This window comes from Rhinatrema bivittatum, chromosome 2 (assembly GCF_901001135.1).
Source record: "Rhinatrema bivittatum chromosome 2, aRhiBiv1.1, whole genome shotgun sequence".
NCBI classification, from domain to species: Eukaryota; Metazoa; Chordata; class Amphibia; order Gymnophiona; family Rhinatrematidae; genus Rhinatrema; species Rhinatrema bivittatum.
This window is the reverse complement of record NC_042616.1, coordinates 29,763,734-29,785,346: the sequence shown is the minus strand read 5'-3', so window position 1 is coordinate 29,785,346 and position 21,613 is coordinate 29,763,734. Positions and strand designations below refer to the sequence as shown.

The 21,613-nt window shown below is 43.6% G+C and overlaps 1 protein-coding gene and 1 long non-coding RNA gene across 2 annotated transcripts in view; one reads left to right on the top strand and one right to left on the bottom strand.

Moving 5' to 3' along the window:
- LOC115085852 (oocyte zinc finger protein XlCOF6-like) overlaps positions 1–21,613 on the bottom strand; it is a 393,254-nt gene that overhangs the window by 44,453 nt on the left and 327,188 nt on the right. The gene's annotated exons all lie outside the window — the stretch shown is intronic.
- Positions 1–21,613, top strand: part of LOC115085891 — a 318,986-nt gene that overhangs the window by 104,832 nt on the left and 192,541 nt on the right. The window lies entirely within an intron of this gene.

The window sequence follows — 21,613 nt, the reverse complement described above, 5'->3', positions numbered from 1 at the left end:
AGAAACAGAAACAAGAAAAATTAGCAATTTGAGTTCTCAGGGGGCCCTAATTTCCCAAACAGTCTGATGGTTTCTTCACGGGTTTGAGACGGATGGGCCCTAATGGCTCCACCCCCCTTTGTAGCCCGAACTTGTCATGTATGGGAAGATGGCCCAGGATAAAACATGAGGATGGTTAAACAGGTTCTATAGGCTCAGAGGAATACATGTACAGTAACAGGAGCTGCGTGGCTGTTTTGCGTTCAGCAATGTCCTTCATCACCCGACGAAGGCGGTTTGAGCAAGAAAGGAATAATTCAGGGTCCTAAAAGACAAAACAGAATTAAACTGGCTGGGATAACAAACAAGCTCTTAAATCCATCGATCATGGAAAACCAACCACGGAATCCATTGGTCCAGTCCCATGCACTATTCCACTGCTGGACAGGGACGTGTGCCATCTTGACCATGCGATCAGTGATATCTTGGATAACCTTGCTTTGGTCATCTACCTGTAAACAACAATTGGGGAGGTTAAATGTTCCACAAACCCTCCTTCCTGGGCCAGAGGGTAATCTAAAACCAATCTATTCTGGTACACTGCAGTCATAATTTTGGTATTTTCTTTTGCCCAGAGTTTAAGAGCGAGAGCAGTCGTTGGTGATGAGCTCCAGGACTGCCTGAAGCCTGATTGTTCAGTTGTTTTCCCTCTATAATGCTCCATGCACTTGAATTGTAAGAAAGGCATATTTAGAGTCTGTTTAGATATTTACAGTTTTCCTTCTGCCAACTGCAGAGCTCGAGTAAGAGCAATTAGTTAAGCTTTTTGTGCAGACGTTCCTGGGGGAAAAGGTTGAGCCTCAATGATTTCATCTTCGTATACAACAGCATATCCAGCAGAACGTATCTCATGAATGATTTGGCTGTTCCCATCAGTGAATAAAGTCCAAGCTCCCTGCCAGGGTTGATCCCTCAGGTCTGGTCTACTGGAATGTATTGTAGTCATGACTTCTTCACAATCATGGGCAACTGGTTCAGGTGCCGGCATAAGAGTGGCCGGGTTCAAGTTTTTGCTGTCTTGTATTTGAATTTCAGGTGTTTCACACAGTAAGGCTTGATACTTGACGAGACATGAATTAGTCATCCATTTTGGTCCATGGGTCTCTGGTAGTCCTTGAATAGTAAGAGGAGTTGTTACTTGTAAAGTCTGTCCAAATGTTAGCTTAACAGCTTCGGGTATCAGTAAGCATGCAGCAGCAATGCTTTGAAGGCAACCAGGCCATCCTTTTGCAACATTGTCCATTCCTTTTGACAGATATGCAACAGGTCGTTCCTATGATTCAAAAGTTTGAGTCAATACCCCAATGGCCATTCCTTTCTTTTCATCGACGTATAGATGAAATGGTTTCATTACATCTGGTAACCCTAGAGCAGGGGGTTCACTCAAGGCATCTTTCAGTTGTTGTAAACTTGTCAGTTCATGGGTTTCCCACTGAAAAGGCTGGGATTCTGCCTCCTTTCCCCGCAATTTGTCGTATAGGGACTGAGCAATAACAGCATAGTTAGCTATCCACAGCCTGCAATATCCTGCAGCTCCAAGGAACGCTCGGAGCTCCTTCTTGCAAGTGGGTACAGGTTGACCTCGTATTGAACTGGTACGGGATATTCCAAGACAGCGGGTACCTTCCCGGATTTGGAATCCCAAGTATTCTACTTCCAATTCACAAATTTGCACCTTCTTTTTACTTGCACGGTATCCTTTTGAGTACAACGTCTTTAACAAGTGGAGTGTGGCTATAGCACATTCGTGATACGTGTCACGAAACAACAGAAGGTCATCCACATACTGTATGACTGGCCCATACGTGACTTGGTACATCTTCAAGTCTTTTGCCAGTTGCTCCCCGAACATCGTGGGTGAGTGCTTAAATCCTTGCGGTAAGCGAGTCCATGTGTACTGCTGCTTGATTCCAGTTTGTGCATTTTCCCATGTGAAGGCAAAGATCTTCTGGCATTCTTCTGCTACTGGAACGGAGAAGAAAGCATCTTTGAGGTCAATGACACTGTACCACTTGGATGTAGGGGAAACTTGAGCCAAGATTGAGTATGGATTTGGTACGAGGGCTACTAGATCTGCTACTTGATTGTTCACTTTCCGTAAATCTTGTACAGGTCGGTAGTCAGAAGAACCGGGTTTCTTTACGGGCAGCAGAGGGGTGTTCCAAGCAGATCGGATTCGCCTGAGAATACCCAAATCATACAGTCTTTGCAGATGTATCTGGATTCCTTGCTTGGCCATATATGGAATGGGGTATTGAGGTTGATTAATCACCTGTGCATTCTGTTTCATCTCTATCCATATGGGGGTAGCGTCGATAGCTATTCCTCCCGGGTTCTGTTCGGACCATACTTGGGGTACACTATCCATCAGTTGTCTTCGTTTTTCGTTGAGGGGGGTGTTGTTTTCATATCGATGTTCGATGGTTCGTTCGACTATGGGAAGATGTAGTCTCCATTCTTCTTGGAGGGGATAGATGAGTATCACTGGATGGTCCCCGAAGGAGGCTTTAACTTCCCCTGTTGGTTGAAATCTCAATGTGGTCTGTAGCTTACACAGCAGGTCTTGTCCGATAAGGGATACCATGGTCCCGCCTACTTGTATAGTTCATTCTTTCTGCAGAGGGGCAGTGAGTACCTGACCTGAGGCACCCACTATAGAAACAGTCTCTTTCGTCGGGGGGGCCGATTGGTGCAGTCATGACAGATCGTTGGCCTCTGAGTCCAACAGGCCCCTGATTTTTGTTGTGTTACCTCGTGGATCTCCACCAGAGGGTCAGTGGGGATTCTTCCCTCCCGGTCTCTTCAGGCTGTATGCTCCTTGTCGCCTCCCCCGCCATCTGCCAGTGGGGGTTGTCCAATCTCCTTCCTCCTCGGCCCCTTTGTGTCGGTGCAGGTCCATTTTTGTCGTTAGTATTCACTGCAGGGCTCCCGTATTTCTTTTGCCATTCTTCACAGTCTCTCTTCCAATGGCCTTCATTTTTGCAGTACGCACACTGATTCTTTCCAAAGGGGGGGTCTTGTTCCCCCTCCTCTTCGCGGTCTGCCATTGTCTTGGCTCCTTCCCGTCCCGAGTGTCCTCGAGAGCGGTGGCTAACAGTCACTTTCTCCTTCATATGTCTACTTGCTTCTCTCTTTTCTCTTCCACTTCTCTATTTCCACATACCTGGTCTGCTATAGCTTTTAACTGGCTGAGGCTCATGCCCTCAAAGCCCTCGGCCTTCTGCAGGTTCTTTCGGATGTCAGGTCTATTATTAAGTTCCTGGTTGCAGGGACGGGCCCCTTTTCTTCTCTTCCTGATCCCTGTTCCCATACATCTCAAAATACGATGAAAAGATCACAGTCCATCTGGAAATTGAATAGGTGACCTGCGCCTGGAGGCAAATCAATTCTGACGAGGCTGAGAAGCTGCAAAACATTGCTTCCTTCATACTTGTAAGTTTGGCATTGGGTTAATTCAATAAAGTCAACCTGGATCTGCAGGCAAGGATCCAGGGGGGGCGCTTTAGGTGTGCAGGAGTGATGATCAAACCCTTGGAAGCCTTGTACCAATTACATTGCAAACACTAAGAACATATGGTAATAGCCAGAGCCCAGCCCCCACCAGTGGTAAAAGAACATAATTGCAATATATATATATATATATATGTGTGTGTGTGTGTGCTACTACTTTATCATTTGGGCCGACTCATATTTGCTCTTGTTCCTAATCTTGCATAGTGGCCCCTTCTCTTGCCCACAACTTCCAATAATCCTTATCTTGCGCCTGCCACTGAATCAAAATTTGTAATATTAAGTCTTTGTTTTCTCTGTGTTTTTTTTTTTTTTTGTTGTTTTTTTTTTTGTTACAAACGGCATCCTGTAATTCCCACAGTCAGAACTGCAGCTGTCTTATCTTGCCGCTTGCTATGCTCTGCATATTTAACAAAGCTTTAACAAAGGTCCCATTCTTAATCATTTCTCCTCTAATTTTCCCAGAGACAGCTTCAAAATAAACTGCGTCAGCAAAAGAGAGTTCATACTTTATCATGCGTTCCAATGTAACTTTTAAATAACAGATAATATATAGGAGACAAGTAAGAACAATAATTAACATGGTATTAGAGAATAGAAAGATAAGCATAGGGAGGACACTGGGATAGAAGATATGAGAAAACTAAAAACTTCTGATTAGCAACGCCAGCATTGAAACGCACAGCCATATTGAATGCCTACGCACTACGTACTGACACGCAGTGGGACGCACCACCATTCCACTTTGTACTGTAACAATTAATTTGCTGCTATAAAATGTCTTAAAAATAGCCCGCATCATAAGGCACTAAATGATTTGTAAGGGACCCTTGGTTCTGGTATTTCTTTGCAAGTAGCAATCCTTTGTCAGATTACAGACAGTTTTAGCAAGGACTTTGGAGAATAAATTTAATCAGCAGAAACTCGGAGCTACAATCTTCCTTTCTTTTAATTAACATACCACAATTCTATCTTTATTCACATACGCACACCATGAACTAACTTTCAATAATGTTCTGTTAAAACAAACGAAACAATTTTCATTCACCCAGGCTAGCCCAATGTTTTTTTCCTTTCTCTTCTCTCTCTGGCTCGATCCCCTCCTCTCTCCTGTAATTATCTCTGCCGTTAACCCTTAACTGCCATCAAGTTCTAAACTTCAACACCAGTAAATGCATTCTCCAGCAATCAAATCAGTATTTTAACTTAACACTGTAAATTAATTTGTTGTATAGTAGTCTTGTGCAGCATCTGTAAACCAAAATCTCTTCTTATTAGGGTTTAAAACAATTAAAAATCCCTGGTACATGTGCTTGCAATTCACAGATAGCAGTTACATACATTACAATCCTTAATTAATAATTTGAAAACCCAAACGTACCAGAGAAATGTTATAGGGGTTAAACTGTCCCGCTGAGAAGCAGTCTCTGCCCAGCCAAATTAATTAACTCTCAAGCTCCCAGCAGCAGCTAACTGCCGCTGTTCAGCACACATATACAGATAAATAATTCACAATCACTTTTAATAAGTTTTCCTTAAGTAAAAATAGTCTGCATCACCAGAGTAGATCAAAAGAAATAATGCATTTGATCACAAAAAGAAATTTGTCTAACCGATCTACCACAGTAGAATTTTTTTTTTTTTTACAGGTACCTTACAGACAGACAGACACTGGGGACTTCCGGTTCCCCATTTTGCGTACTTGAGTTACCATTACGAGGGCGGCTCCCTCTACTAGCTTCTTTGCCCACGACAGAGGATTTTCAATAACTGCAATCCAAGCAGTTATGTACGGTATATCCTCAGGGCAACCCGGATTCCCTTCTTGTATAACTATATTCTGGACCCTTGTGGCCGTTTGGAAATTGAAAGTTCCTGCCGGAGGCCAATTTACACACAAACTGGGCCACCTATGGGTACATTGTTGAATCATTCCGGGTTTAGTACATTTATGTCTATCGAACACTTCGCTATAGTGCTCCGTCATGATTTTTAATGGAGTAGAACCGCCCCCTCCCATTAGGATAGAATCACAGACAAAGGAGGGAAGGGAAGACGGATAGGTAAGGGGTCCGTATCCGTCAGACACAAAGGGTCACAATCGCCCCGACTAGGACGCGGTCAGCCCGGCCTAGAACTGCGAGGCCATTCACTCTCTTTCACACAACAAGAAACCTATTCCCACTAGCATATGCTTTACTTATTACTTGTACTTTTTCCTGTTCATGCGCGTGGTCTTCGGAACGGGGTTCCTACTAACACACTGCGTGGGGTGTGATCAAAGCCCCCTCGGTCCGCCGGGGATGGACCGGTTATTTCCTTAGCTAGCTATTCTTCACTTATTTCCATGTACCCATAATACTCGCCTGCAGGGGTCTTCCGATCGTCATGAAAGCCTTCTTCCCGGATCACCAGCCCAAAGGTCTCAGAGGATCTCCGTGGAATGACCCCCTCAGATACCTGATCACTGAACTCAGCGGTGGCCACTCACCAGGCAAGTCTGGGGGATCACTCCGCCACAAAATCTCCTGGACCAACTGGGGGGCTAAAATAGCGTCCCCGGTACCTCCTGGCTGAGCTCGCCAAATGTAACCGTCTCTTTTTTAGTCAGTAAGGAGGCCCAGACAACTGATCCGTAAAGATAGACTTTTATTGCCAGCAAGATGCAGCTAAGACAAAGGCTCAGTACAACTGCATGCCCCTCCCCTTCAGGAGCAGACTCTTATGCACTTTACAGTTCTTATCTTTTACACATGCGTTCTAAGCACTGCTGAGCGAGCATATTCCGGCTGAAGGGGCTACTGACCCCCTCCCTAGACACCCTGGAACTTTCGTGAAACTTCTCCCATGTTCTACAGGAGAGGCTGCTGGGACTTGCAGTTCTGGAAAGGAATTCGCGAGTCTGCAGTAATACAGCCCATCACATAATACATCCATTGTTCTAATCTAGGTTACAGCAGTGAAAGCTTATCAGAGAATAAGAACAGCGAAGCCAAAAAAATGAAAATGTGCAATGTGCTGACAGAGAGTTTCTCAATGTCCTAATTACAGCTGTATTGCAGACTGTAAGTAAACCCGTCATGAAGCAGGGAATTCTGGTACATGAAGTCCTTTGTCAGGTTGAAGCGTTCAGACTCCTTCAATTCCAATTATGATTTCACCTATCACTCAATTCCTGGGCCTTTCTCTTCTATCCCTAACACTTTTCAACGCACAATCGCTTTCGAAAAAAACTCACATCTTAAATGATTACCTTACAGAAGTAAACCCAGATATCTGTGCAATCACAGAAACATGGCTTAAACCCACAGATATAGCTCTATTAAACCAACTACCTACTCAACTTTACAATTTTTTCTCCATCCCTAGACTCAAAAGAAAGGGAGGAGGTCTGTTCCTAGCATCCAAGAAAGAGCTAGGTTTAACTTTACAATATTCAAACATCACATCGAACATAGAGTTTGCAGTTTTTAAATCCGAGCATCTACAAATTGGCCTAATCTACGCTCCTCCTGGAACTATAGACTCTGACCCCTCTCCGGTCATTGAACTTACCGCCAAATATTTCAACCCAGATAAACCTGCCATTTTATTGGGAGATTTCAACATACATGTCGATGCTTCACCACAAACAGCAAACTGTGTTACCCTACTTTCATCACTCAGCTATATGGGTTTCACACATATAATAAAAAGCCCAACCCATAAAGCAGGCCACACATTGGACCTTATTTTCATTAATCAGTGTATCTTGCCCCCTGATTCACCCTCTTGTTTTCCTGTCCCTTGGACGGACCATCAAATTATCAACACGACACTCAAGCTCTCAGGACATCCTCCCACTTCATTCCCAAAAACCACTATCCAATTTAGGAAACCCTGTTCCACAGACCTTCTTAGCAACCATCTCTCTAATGAATTATCTCAACTTGATCTCTCCAACGCTTCTACAGCCATATCTTCATGGTGCAACAGCACCAATAAAATCGCAGATCTAACCTGTCCTTCAATCACCAAAGTAGTACAACCTTCGCCTGACAACAGAAAACCCTGGTTCACCACTGAACTGAAGCTGCTTAAACAAAAACTAAGAAATAAAGAACACACATGGAGAAAAAACCCATCCCCCACAACATTAGCTGTATACAAAACCACTCTCAATGCCTACAGGATCAACATTCTTAAAACTAAGAGAGACTTTTTCTCTAAAAAAATACATCATTTCATCTTTGATTCGAAAGCACTCTTCTCCTACGTTTCTGCCCTCACTAAACCAACCCCTCCTACCATCCCAGATGATCAAGCTCTCAACAAAGCCTCCGAACTAGCTGAATACTTCAAGGAAAAAATTGATAAATTGACTGTCTCTTTCTCTTCATCTAGTTCTTCTCCTCCATCTCCACCTAATACTCCACCAAAACTAAATACGACTCTAGAAACTTTTGAAACCACATCAGCTCTTGAGATCGAAAATATTCTCAAGAAAATGAAACCATCCTCTCATCCCTTAGACACAATTCCAAACAACCTCCTCATTGCTATAAGGAATACCATTTCAAAGCCATTTGCCGATATTAATTGCTCTCTTTCCCAAGGTCTAGTTCCTGACCAACTTAAACTAGCAATTCTTAAACCTCTTCTTAAAAAACCAAATCTTCCGGCCACAGATCCAGCTAACTTCCGCCCAATAGCCAATTTGCCAATGATCGCCAAAATTATGGAAAAGATAGTCAATAGACAACTATCAGAGTACCTGGAAGAAAACTACATTCTTGCTCCTTCCCAGTACGGTTTTCGTAAATCGTTAAGCACTGAATCCCTACTTATCTCTCTCACCGACAATATTCTAACTAATATGGATAAAAAACAACCTCACCTCCTTATTCTTTTAGATCTCTCTGCGGCTTTTGACACTGTCAACCATTCATCTTTATTACAAGGTCTGATAGACATAGGCATTAAGGGAACAGTACTCAGCTGGTTCAAGTCCTTCCTGGTTAATAGACAATTCAAGGTAAAGATAAACAACAAAGAATCACACCCGGTCCCAGCAAATCAAGGAGTCCCTCAAGGTTCCTCCCTCTCTCCAACCCTTTTCAACATTTACCTTCTCCCTCTCTGTCGACTTCTTAATAATCTAAACCTAACACACTACATTTACGCGGATGACATCCAAATACTCATCCCAATCTCAGAATCCCTACACAAAACCTTGATTCACTGGAATAATTGCTTGCAACTAATCAATCATCTTCTATCCAGTCTCAGCCTTATTCTCAACAACAACAAAACCGAGATCTTAATTATCAATCATGACGTTAATAACAATCTAATATACCCAGCTGTCCCACTCATTTCTACCACTCCTATAATTAATCACTCACCATATGTACGTGATCTAGGCGTCATGATAGATAATCAGCTTAACTTCAAAAAATTTATAAGCACCACCACTAAAGACTGCTTCTATAAACTTCTTGTCCTGAGAAAATTGAAACCACTTCTCCACTTCAATGATTTTCGGATGGTTCTACAAGCCATTATTCTAACAAAAATCGATTATTGCAACTCGCTCCTTTTTGGCCTCCCTACCTCATCCATCAAACCCCTCCAGATGATTCAAAACTCTGCAGCTAGAATCCTTACCAATACAAATAAAAGAGACCATATAACCCCCATACTAAAACTCCTCCACTGGCTGCCTATTAAGCAAAGGATTCTCTATAAAGTATACACAGCAATTCATAAATCTATTTACAACATATCCCCACTCCACTTAAGTACCCAACTTCGTTTTCACTCTTCATCTAGACCTATCAGAGGAGCTTATAAAGGCACACTCTATGTTCCTTCAACAATATCCTTACATCAGAAACGTACCATCTCTTTAGCAGGACCCGTCCAATGGAACATGCTCCTGCCAGACATCCGCCTTGAGATCTGCTTCGCTTCCTTCAAAAAGAAAATTAAAACCTGGCTCTTTAGCCAAGCTTTTCCAGAACTTTGATTATTTTTTACCTCCAGCTATCAAGATTTTCTCACCATCGCAATCCCTTCTGCAGATCACATTTATCTTAGACAATTACGCCTTATTTTATGATTTGGTTTCTCAAAGAGACTATACAATTTTCTCAATGTTATTTTTCGAACCTGTTTTCCATGTTTTCCAAGTTCTATAACCTTGTTATATGTACCGCCTCTTGGCGTAATTTTTATGTTTCAATGTAAACCGATGTGATCTGTATTTTAATACAGGAACACCGGTATATAAAAATCTAAAAATAAATAATAAATAAATATGTAATCTGAGAATTTTCTCTGAATCTCTTTCATTTCTCCTTCGGGGAGATGCTGTGGAAGTCTTGGTAATGCGCTCATCCTTAATAATGCTATCCTTCCTAGCCAGGATACATTGAACTTGCCCCAAATGTGCAAGTCTGTCACAGATTCTTTCACTGGATGAGAATAATTTCATCTCACTAATTCTCAAACTACTCTCACTCCTCAATATTTTTATTTATTTTTATTTATTTATTTAAGTTTTTTATATACCAACATTCAAGACAGTGGTCCCATCATGCTGGTTCACAAGAAACAGGGGTGAAATTATAATAAACTTATAAAGTTGATCGCCTATTTCAATGAAAAGCTGTATCGTAAATGATCTGCCAATGCCTGGGGTGTATATATTTATTTATTTACAAGATTGTATATACTGTCCTTCAAAGTATATCAGAACTGTTATCAAAACTAAAAACATACACAGTGTGTACATAAATTGACATTACAGACCCATAAAACGATTCACATTATTACACATTTTCTGCTGCTCAGCTGGACAATGTGGATGTATTAATAATTACATTACTTCCATTGAGTTGAATAGTTTGTGAATGCCTGTGTACAGAGTCAAGTTATAAGCCCTTTTTTTTTTAAAGATTTTGAGCTCGGACATGTTACGTAAAAGCTCAGCCATTGTGTCGCACAGAATAGGTCCTGTGATTGAAATGGCTCTTTCCCATACCTCACTAAGGGGTTCATTTTCTAACGGGATCGCACGCGAAAAAGGACTTTTCGCGTGCAATACCTAGATCGGGGTGGGATCTGGGTGGCGTCGGCACCGGAAGGGGAGGAGTCGGGGCGGGTGTGGCGGAGACATCACTGGTGGCAAAAAGGTAAGAACCCTATCACCGCCAATAACGCGCACAATAGCACCACCTTTGCTCATTGTTAATCAGTTGTCCAGCAATACCCCTAAGTCACATACAGAATTTGCCATTGTAATTGTCTTTGAGTCAAACTAAAAATCTATGGTTTGTGCAATGTGTTTTTTTTTTTTTCGGGTTAATTGAATTATTTCTGTTTTTTCAATGTTAAGGCAAAGCCTATTGACAGTTAACCATTTTTTTTATTGCTATACAATAAATGTTCAGACATTTTAATATGATATATTGAGAATTTCTGATTTACTCATATTCACCTTAAATCCTGCCACTCTTACATATTGTGTAAGTTCTTCTACCAAGGGTTAAATAAAGTGGAAATGATATTGTCTGCAAATAGTGAGATTTTATAATCCACTTGTCCCCTAGTAATCCCTTTAATATCCCCATTCTGTCTAATCTTTTCCACTAATGGTTTCATTACAATCATGAACAGAAACGGGGATAACAGGCATCCCTGCCTTGGCCCTCTCTCTAAATGAAAAGTCTCTGAGAACCTTCCATTGCCTTGGGGAGCATCACACATCTTCCCTATCCAAGTACAGAACTGATCTCCCAGGCCACGTTTCTCCAACACTTTATTCATGAACTGCCAGTGCACTCTATCAAATGCCTTCTCAGCATCTATAGCCAAAAGTAAGGCATCCTCTTGTACTTCCCAGACACAAAAACGAAATTGAGTATGCGTCTAAAATTATCTGTTGTGTTCCTCCTCATTATAAAGCCAGATTGATCTTCATGGATTAATTATGGCATAATTCTAGTCAGTCTATCTGCAAAAATTGTTGCTAATATCTGTACAACAATGTTTAGCAAAGATATAGCTCTGTATGACACACAGATAGTGGTATCTCTATCTGCTTTTGAAGTGACAGTAACACTTACCAACCACAATGATGACAGTAACTCGCTGTCCCCCACAGAAGGCTATTAAAAGTGCTCAAAGAAGGCTAACTAGGAGGCTTGAGAATTGCTTGTAAAATTGTGCAGTTAACCATCTAACCCAGGTGATTTGTCAATTTTTAAACTTTTAATAGCTAGACTGATCTCATCCTCCAATATGTCTCTATTTAACATTTCCTGTTATTCAGATGTCATGCTAGGCAGCTGTACGTCTGCTAAATAAGCTACAATATCATCATCTTTAATTATTATTATTTTTTTTATATATAGAGCTCAATAAAATTCTGAAATTTCTACACTGTTTGACATGAGTCATGCTCTAAGTGACCTTCTTTATTCCTTTTCCCTTGTACCTGTGACTGTTCTACCTGTCCCTTCAGTTTGAGTGCCAGGAATCTAGAGGCCTTGTTCCCTTGTTCAAAATAGGTCTGCTTAACCCACATTAACTGAGAGTTGATTTGATCAAGCATCAATGATCGTAACTGGACCCGCGGATACTCCAGTTGTGCCAGTATTTTAGGGGTCTCCTTCTCATTATGCTGTTTTTCCAAATCGTCCATTGCCACCCTTAATTCTGCTGCTCTCTGTTGCTTCCATTTATTAACCTGAGAGGCCCACATAGCAAGCTTTCCTCGTAATACACATTTTAATCCATCCCATAAGATTGCCTCATTGACTTCAACATTGTCATTAAAGATTAGATATTCTTGTGTTTTCTGCTCAATCTTTAGGCATATATTCTCATCCCTCAATAGTGTATTGTTCAGTCTTCAGTGTTTCTTTGGTTGGAATGGAAATTTTTGTACTAACACAGGGGCTGATGCCATTAAGTGTGTCCAGCCTAGCGCACAGGTTTGCACACAGTTGGATGTGCGTTTTGGATGCACTAAACTGGCAAACAATACTCGCCCAAACAAATGCATAGCCAATAGCACCCATCACATGTAAATTCCGTTTAGATGAGGCTATTGGCTATTTCCCCAAATGCAGAAAATTGCTGGACGCCCAACGCACACTTTTCAACGCGGCAAATTTAACTCCAGCCACGAAAATGCCCGTAAATCATTCCGTGAGTCAAGGGCTCATGAGAAATTTAAAAATATCAATGTGACACTAAATTTACTGCTTGCGGTGTTGAAAAATAAAGACAGATGGGCTTGATTAAAAAAAAAAAAAAAATCCTGGATGCAAAATGTACATGCACAATAGCAAAGGGCGCTTAGCTATGGGCGTCCAGCAACCTCGGCAAAATTGGCCAGAAGTGGGACAAAAACGGATGCTCAAATTGAGCGCCCATTGCAAGTGAGGGTGCCCGATGCGTTTGAGTGCTAGGGACGCACAGTTCTTCCCTAGCGCATCCTTTTTTATGCAGCCCCTCATTTACACACTGCATAGGGTACCCAGGGGATGTGTCTGTGCATGAATTGGGAAAATGGGCACTCAATAAGGGCTCCCGTTTTGTTTTTTTGTAATGTAATGTTTATTAACCATTTGTAAACTTGAAAACAGATTATATGTGTATACAGATAAGTCAAGTTGTACAATTATCAATACATTATGACATGTAGTATGTAACAAGTAAAGCATATTGCTGCTTATCAAAAGTAATAAACGGATATTGACATGAAGTATCATCACAATGGTTTGGGTTGATCACATAAAGCACTATAGAGCTAACAAATAAGTCACATAGAAGTCACATAGTAGTCACTGTTGGGGCTGGATGCACTCCACTCCGCCAGTCAGAGTATGGCTGTTGCGGTCTGCACCGCTTCCTCTCCCTTGTGCCCGACCAGTGCCTACCTTCGCGGCTGGAGACGCTACGCTCCGCGACCCCAGGATCCCAAGATGCCGATGGCTCCACGTGGCGTCCGCCATTTCCTGCCTGTTTCGCCGTAGCCTTGTGCGCACGCGCGCAAGTGCGCTCACTTTGTGCGTCCAGCACCCGGAAGTCGAGCCCCGCCTGCGATGATGACGTCACGCACCCAGGGCGATTTAACTGGCGCCCGGACGCCGTCTCATCACCTTGCAACGAGATTCACTACTGCCTTGTAGTTCTGAGTTGCACATCGTCTTCACTGAGTTCCTGTCGCTGACCCTGGATTGCCTTGACTACGCTTTGCCTGCTGCCTGCCTCTGACCCTGGTTTGTTCCTGACTACGCTTTGCCTGCTGCCTGCCTCTGACCCTGGTTTGTTCCCGACTACGCTTGCCTGCTGCCTGCCCTGATCTTGGCCTGTTCCTGTTTGCTCAGCCTGCTGCCTGCCACTGATCTCGGCTCATCTCTGGTCCTGCTTCAGTCTTCAGCTTGCTCCAGTTCCTGTTTGCTACGGAATCCGTTCCAGGTTACAGCTTGCACCAGCTCCTGCTTGTCACAGACTTTGTTTCAGGCTATGCCTGCTCCTGTTCCCGCTTACCACAGAGACTCTGTTACTATCCTCCGCCTGCCTCAGTATCCGGCCTACCAAGTACCTTTGGACTTCCTTGCTCTCATCCCGGCTTATCGCCATCCCTGTCACTGGACTCTCTCTATTGCCCAAGTCCCAAGGTGCCAGAATCATACGGGCTCCTCCTGGGGGGTTCCTGGTTCCCGGGTGAACACCTCGAGCCTCTGGCTCCGCCTCCCGGCCTACTCTATCACTCGAGGTAGGCTGGCCCAAGGGTCCACTACTTCACCTGCAGTATCAGACTGCAACAATGGCCGCCAGATCCGATGAAAGCCAGGTAAATGGTGATGTTTTTGGGCGGTTATCTTGTACATGGTACTCATAGCGTCCAATTTTTGAAGCAACACTTCGGTGGAACCATCAATTGTTTCCAAGTTGCGGCTATTATACATCGAGCCCCTATACAGAATTGATTAACCAACAAACTTTCATATTTGTAGCCCTCAACAGGCACATTCAAAAGACCTTGAGCTGGAGACAGAGCAATCCTCCATTTTAGAGTGCTGGGTATGATATCAGACACATCCTGCCATAGTCTCCTCACTTTAGAACATTCCCACCATAAATGGAGGAAAGTCCCTGTCTGTCCATAACCTTTCCTACATATCACATCTGCACTAAGGCGAGCTCTGTGCAGCCGATATGGTGTGAGATGCCAACGGAACAGTATTTTATAACCATTTTCAGTGATTGAAGTAGAAACAGAACAACGTTTAGTACAAGAAAATATCTGATCCCATTCCTCATCAGTGAATGATTGGTCCAACTCCTCCTCCCATTTATAAGTATAGGTAGGTCTTCCCGCTAATGACCCCTGCAGCATATTATATATCTTGGATAATCAGCCTTTAAGGCGGTCAGCAAGAGCACACCACCCTTCAAATTGAGATTTCCCTTTTCGGAGTTCATCCTGAATGTGCTCTTGTTTCACAAAATGACAGAGTTGGAGGAAGGAATACATAGATGAGAATGGGATCTGATAAGTCTCCTGAAGTCAATCAAACGTTAACATACCATCCATATCCCAAATCTGGCCCAAAGTGTGTACTCCACCATCTTTCCATACTTGAAAGAGAGAAGAATCCCAGCCTGATGGAAATTTAGTGTTATAAAATAGATGTGTGTTAGAGAAATATTGTATAGTTCCTATAAGTAGGTGTTTCCACTTGCCCCAATTATGTAGTGTAGTAAGTAAAGGAAGAGTGAGTGTTGTCCCCCCCCCCCCATTTTCAACATTACTCTAGGTTGCCAAATAATAGCTCAGAGTGGTTTCGGACCCAGTAATGCTTGCTGGATGTCCACCCAACGAGGAGTTTCTCCTTGCCTATGCCAGGACAATATAGCATTGAGTTATGCTGCTGTGTAATACCACTGGAGTTTGGGGACCCCCCATCCCTCCTCTCAATAATGCAGTGGAGATGGGGATTGGCAGTGACTGGAACAGATAATTCAATTTCGGTAGAACAGACATCTTTAAAATCGCTATTCTCCCAGTCCAGGTAATGGGTAAATTTGTCCATTGATCTAATTACCGAAAGACTTTGGCTGTCAATGGTAAATAATTCAATTTAAATAGATCATGTAGCTTAGTGCCTATCATAATTGCCAAATATTTTGTTTTGGTGCCAGCCCATTTTAATGGGGATTGTTGTTTCAATTGGTCAGTAAGATCTTTAGGTAGGGAGATAGTGAGCACTTCGGATTTTTTCAAGATTCAAGCGGAATCCTGATACTGAGCTATATTCCATGAGCTTATCTACTACTCCGGCCAAGGATTGCTGTGGATTAGATAGGGTAAATAATACGTCGTCAGCAAATATTGACAATTTCTGGTCCATGCCTCCTACTTGTATACCAGTTATGGACCGTTCTTCTCTAATTTTGGTGGTGAAGGGTTCTAAAAACAGCGCAAATAGTAGCGGAGACAGCGGGCATCCTTGCCTAGTACCCCTACCAATAGGAAATGGATCGGAATATACCCCGTTTACCTTTACCCTAGCCCTCTGTTAATCGTATAATTTAAGGAGCCAATTCAAACATTTTGGGCCAAAATTAATAATCTTCTCCAAGGGGTAGATTTTCAAAGGGTTACGAGCATAACCCCGAAAACCTGCTCCTGTGCTATTTTTGCATAGGCTCGGTGGCGCATGCAAGTTATGCCTGCCAGAGGTAACTACTGAAAACAAGGTGGGGGGTGATTTAGATAGGGCTGGGGGGCGGATTAGATAGGGGAAAGGAGGGAAGGTGGGGGGGGGGGGGGAGCGGAATCAAAGTTCCTTCCGAGGCCGCTCCGATTTTGGAGTTCACCCCCTTAACGCACGCCGACCCTGGATTTTCGGCATTTGGAAAAGATAAAGGCATCTATTCTTGTGTTTACCTGACGGCTCTCATAGATCGCCTACCTCTTTGTTTTCTTGGACCATCCCTTATGGGATAATGAAATCCCAGGAGGGAGGGTTCTTGGTTATTCTTTCTTATATTTTGTGTAGGAGCAGCAGCTCTGGGGGACTTGCAGTGAAAGGAAGTGATGTGAATTGAATGATATGTACCTGGGCAGCAGAGATGTATTCTCGGGGAGAACTGCTGTTGGGGGGAAAAAAGTGAGGAAGCACCAAACGGCCCGAAAATGAAACAAAAAGAGATGCTTGATGCACCCTCAAAAGATTGCTCGGGGAATTTGTGGGATAATTAATAACAGCTAATCCTAGACTAACAAAGTGAAGATTTAAAAAAAAAATAAAAATAAATATATATATAAATATATATATATATATATATATATATATATATATATATATATATCAGTTATATGGCATACTAAAATCTGAACGCTTAAAAGATGTGAGCAAATGGTATGTCTTCATTTTTGGTGTCTTGGCTTCTTTTCTCTTCTCTCTTATATGCAATATTCCTAGGAAAGCTTTTGCATGTTGTACTAATACAGGGTGACAGTCATTCTGCTCTGTAGCACTGTGCCCTGCCCTCAAAGACTTAGACTATATGTTCAGGCATCATTATTGGTTGACGATGGACTCCTGAGACGGACTCCTGCTAACTACTGAACAAATAAAGATGGAAGCTGCAGGAAGCTGAAAAACTGCTGAATGTGCTGACTCCAGGGGAAAAGCAATGATCAACCTGTTCTGAGCTGTGCAGGCTCATAAGGAACCCTGACTTCAACAACAACTCAGGACAAGGGACCATTGGCGAAGATCTAACAAAACACAGCCCTCACAGCGGCAAGGCCGAGTGGAAAAGATTCAGAAAGAAGACCAGCGTGCACCCCCCTAATCTATGCATCACCTGTAACTGACGGGCAAATGATGCAAGAATGTCCCAGAGCAAAATACTATTGAGACATCATTACAGAGAGATCCTGCAAGAATTTCCTGGCAAATGCTGGTCTGTGCCCTCTCCTTCATCAGCATCGTTATCTTCAGAAATTTGGGGTGGCCTATATTTTAGTACCTGTAGTATTTCCATTCAATCAATCTGTGTCTGATTTAATTGGGATTTTCTCGTCACCGTTTCAGCAGCTCATTTGAATATTCCTCCGCGAGGCACCCGTTTCCAACCTTTGGCAATCCCTTTCACTGGTAATCGTCTTTTTTGTGTTTTTTTAGCTGACCTACGCTCCCAATTGCTTTTCTTCTCCATTTCCTGCCCAGATTAATTTCTTTGGCACTTTCTCGTTCAGCTTTTTTGGAACATTATTTAACATCAGGTAGCTGGGTCTTTTACTCTTTCCATGGACAGCGGGGCTTCCGTTCATCTTTCAGCCTGGTATACACCCCTCTGATCCCTCCCACCACGCCGTTTTTGCGTACCCTCAGCTGTCTCACACGTCCCTTCTCCACCCTGGATTTTTTCATTCATCGTCTCTGAATGTTTTTATGAACATTTGTTGCCACTTGTGGAGCTCCCCCTTTCTCTTCCCTTTTCCCCTGCTCTCTGTTTCTTTTCCTCTTTCCCCCTCCCTTATTACCACCCTCCCTCCTTCTCCCTTTCACTCCCTCCCTCCCCCCGTTGTTCCCCTGGTATGTACAATGTATTACGTTTGTTTACATGTAAGAACACACACATTTGTATGCTTTTTGATGTTCCCTGATCTTTTTCCAATAGATGCCATGTCTTGGTCCTTTTAAGTAAATTAAAATTTTATTAAGTTTCTAATTAGAATTGTCTGCTATATGGTGTCTCTTTCTGTCATGTGGATCCTTGGTTATAGTTGCAGTTTCTTGTTCATTGGCTCGTTTATGTAATTATTCCTTTTGGATTTTGCTGACAGCGTCCTCTGGGACCCCTGACCCTCCCGACGCAGCCCATGTGGCGAAACAACGCCCGTGTCGGGGGACCGAAACCTCACTCTAAGTATCCTTGAATTAAAGCTGGAAACGTTTGCTTTAAGTCTGCATATTCAATTTTTGGATTAACTCACCACAAGGACCCGTGATCTCTCAGCGCTGTACCATTTCTACTTATGGTTAATCACCACTAGCGTACACCGCTCATCATCTCCCCTTCCTATTGGATGTGGTGGGTATTTACATTCGAAGCATTATGTGATGGGATAATTAGATCTTCCTTACTGTTTGCAAACAACGTATTGGACATCCTGAGCGAATTTGGATCTAGTTCTTGGTGGAAAGCAGGATTTGATGAGGGATGAGGGAGGTGGCGGTGGTTATCATAACATGATCGAGTTTGAGTTGGTGACTGAAGGAGGGACAATAAGACAATAAGTGGGTCTACAGATCTAGCATTGAACTTTCAAGGATTAAACTTTGATAGAGTGAGAAAAATGGTTGGAGGGAAGTTGAGGGAAGCAGCTGCCAGGGAAAGGAACCTGCAGCATGCGTAGACATTATCCGGGAGGGTGATCTTGGAGGCGCAGTCCGGATGTGTTCCATGCATTGCCGGGGTGGAGGGAGGGCAGAATGATTGCCAGCATGGTTGAGGGGGAGAGGTGAGGGAGGTATTTTAGCCGGGGGTGACTTCCTTTGGAAGTTGGGGGAGGAGTCCATCAGAGGAGAATTGGGGGGGGGGGGGGAGGGGCACTGGCAGGTTATGTGTAGGGCGTTGATGGGATAGGCTTAGAGACAGTTTGAGGAGAGGTTGGCCATGAAGACAAAAACTCATGGTGAAGCCTGTGAGGGAGTCAGTTGGACCATTAGATGATCGAGGGGTTAAAGGGGCTCTTAGGGAAGATAAGGCCATTGCAGAAAGACTAAATGAATTCTTTGCTTCCGTGTTTTCTAATGAGGATGTTGGGGAGATACCAGTTCCGGAGATGGTTTTCAGGGGTGATGAGTCAGACGAACTGAACCAAATCACTGTGAACCTGGAAGATGTGGTAGGCCAGATTGACAAACTGAAAAGTATCAAATCATCTGGCCCGGTTGGTGTGCATCCCAGGGCCTCCCTCCAGAGCCATTTCCTTGACCCCTGGTCCCCTCAGAAAGATCCGCGTCCTCAGCATCACTGCTCTGATGACCCTTAAGGCCTAGCAGATGCCAAGGAGAACTCGACCCTCCCCGAGAGTCTCACCTGCCTCCTGGTGCTTGTCGCTGGGGCCCCAGTGAAGAAGCACGCTTGCCTGCTGCTCCCCTTTTTGTATAAACAAGCTTTATGTCTTAAGAGGACAAAGTCCAAGGAAAATAAGCTTCCCCATGGGCTCTCCAGGGTCATCACCGCGCTCTAGGTCTGCAGGGAAAACAAGAATGACTGGTGTCAAAGGAGGGTGGGAAATCCCCCCCTTCCCCCTATGCTTCCTGCCGCTTGCCACATAGTGACAAAATGGCCGCTGTTCCCGCGCTTGGCAACCAAGCTCTCTCGCTGGCTGCAGCCAATCAGGAGGCTCGTTTATCCCACACTGCTACAGCGGCTGTTCAAGCTTCCTTTCTTCTGCTGAGGCAAATCTGATGCATAGTGCGTCTACTCTTAGGCACGCACTCTTGTCCCCGTTGGCCCTGCATTTGCTGCATCCTGCGGCCACCAGCATTATGTGCACACCTTGCGTTTTCTGAGCCAGATGTGCACAGTGCTCGACGGGAGCCAGCTTCGCGGCTTGACAGGAACGTGCCCACAAATAGTCTGCACTGAAGTCCCGTGACCTGAGTGCCCAGTGAGCCTTGACCGCTCGCCCTCCTTCTTCTCCCCCAGCTATCTGACAATCAGCCGGTTTGTGTTTACACCTGCCCTGGCTCTTGTCTCTCAAAAAAATTTTTTTTTTTTAAAGAGCCAGGCCTGTAAGAAATACCCCCCGCCCCCCAGAAAAAAGAGAGGGAATACTTTCCTGAATGACTTCAGAGGGCCAGCAAGAACAGCCCCAGGGGAAGGAGGGAGCCAGAATCACTGGATTTCAGTCCCCTCGTTGACTTCAGGTTGAGCAAACCAGGGATACCAACCCCCTGCTCACCCTGCTCCACCTGAGGGCTGCCCAGGAAGATGCCCTTCACCTCAGGAAGCCCACTTGAAATTCATGTTCTGTCTTAACTTGTTTTTTTTTAAATAAATCTCTAGACTGCAGGATTTCTCTACCACCTGCTAGAGACAGAGAAATACTGAGCAACTGCAGGTGGCACTCTAGCTTATGCAGCGGTGTCAGAAAGGTTTTTGTTCTCTGCCTCCATCTAAAGGTAGGGATACAAAACCCACTTGTCTGGACTGATCTGGTGTATGAATAGGAACTCCTCTTCTCCAGTGCTGTGCTCACCAAGGTAAGTTCTCACTATCATCCACAAATCTGTCTACCAACAATCCACACTCCAACTCACCTTCCCTCTCGAACTACTTACTTCCGCAAGGCCAATCAGAACTGCCTACAAAAGTTCGCTCAAGGCCCCCCCTACAAATCCTCAGTCCACAACTCTATTCACAAGCGAGCACTTTCGACAGCAGGTCCGCTACATTGGAATTCACTTCCCCAAGACTTACGCCAGGAACAATGCCATCTAACATTCAGAAAAAAACTTAAAACCTGGCTGTTCTCACAAGCCTATCGTTAAAGGAACCTCCGTCGACCAACACTGTTTCTCACCCTTCAACCTCTCCCTATTCCCTCCCCCTACTCACCTCCCCTCCTCTCCTCCCACTGGACATACCATGTTAATAACCGCCGAGGATAAATCTCTGTTTATATATTACTAATTTATTGGTTTTTGTGATTATATTTATCACTCCTCTATTGTTATAGTTTAAATTCTGCCCTGTCTTCCATCTCCCATTTTACGCTCCCTGTTTTAATGTAACTTTACCTTCTACCTAGATGTTAATTGGTTTCCCCTGTTATATTGTAAACCGGTACGATAAGACCTGGTCTTGAGTATCGGTATAGTAAAAGAAGTTAAATAAATAAATAAATAAAATAAATAAGTAAGGGATTTTTCTTTTAGGACAACTGGGGGTGGGGGAGGAAACTGAGGTGAAAAACTCCTGGTCTGATCCAGCTTGGCCATTCTTATGTTCTTAATAATAAAGAAAAGAACTGTTA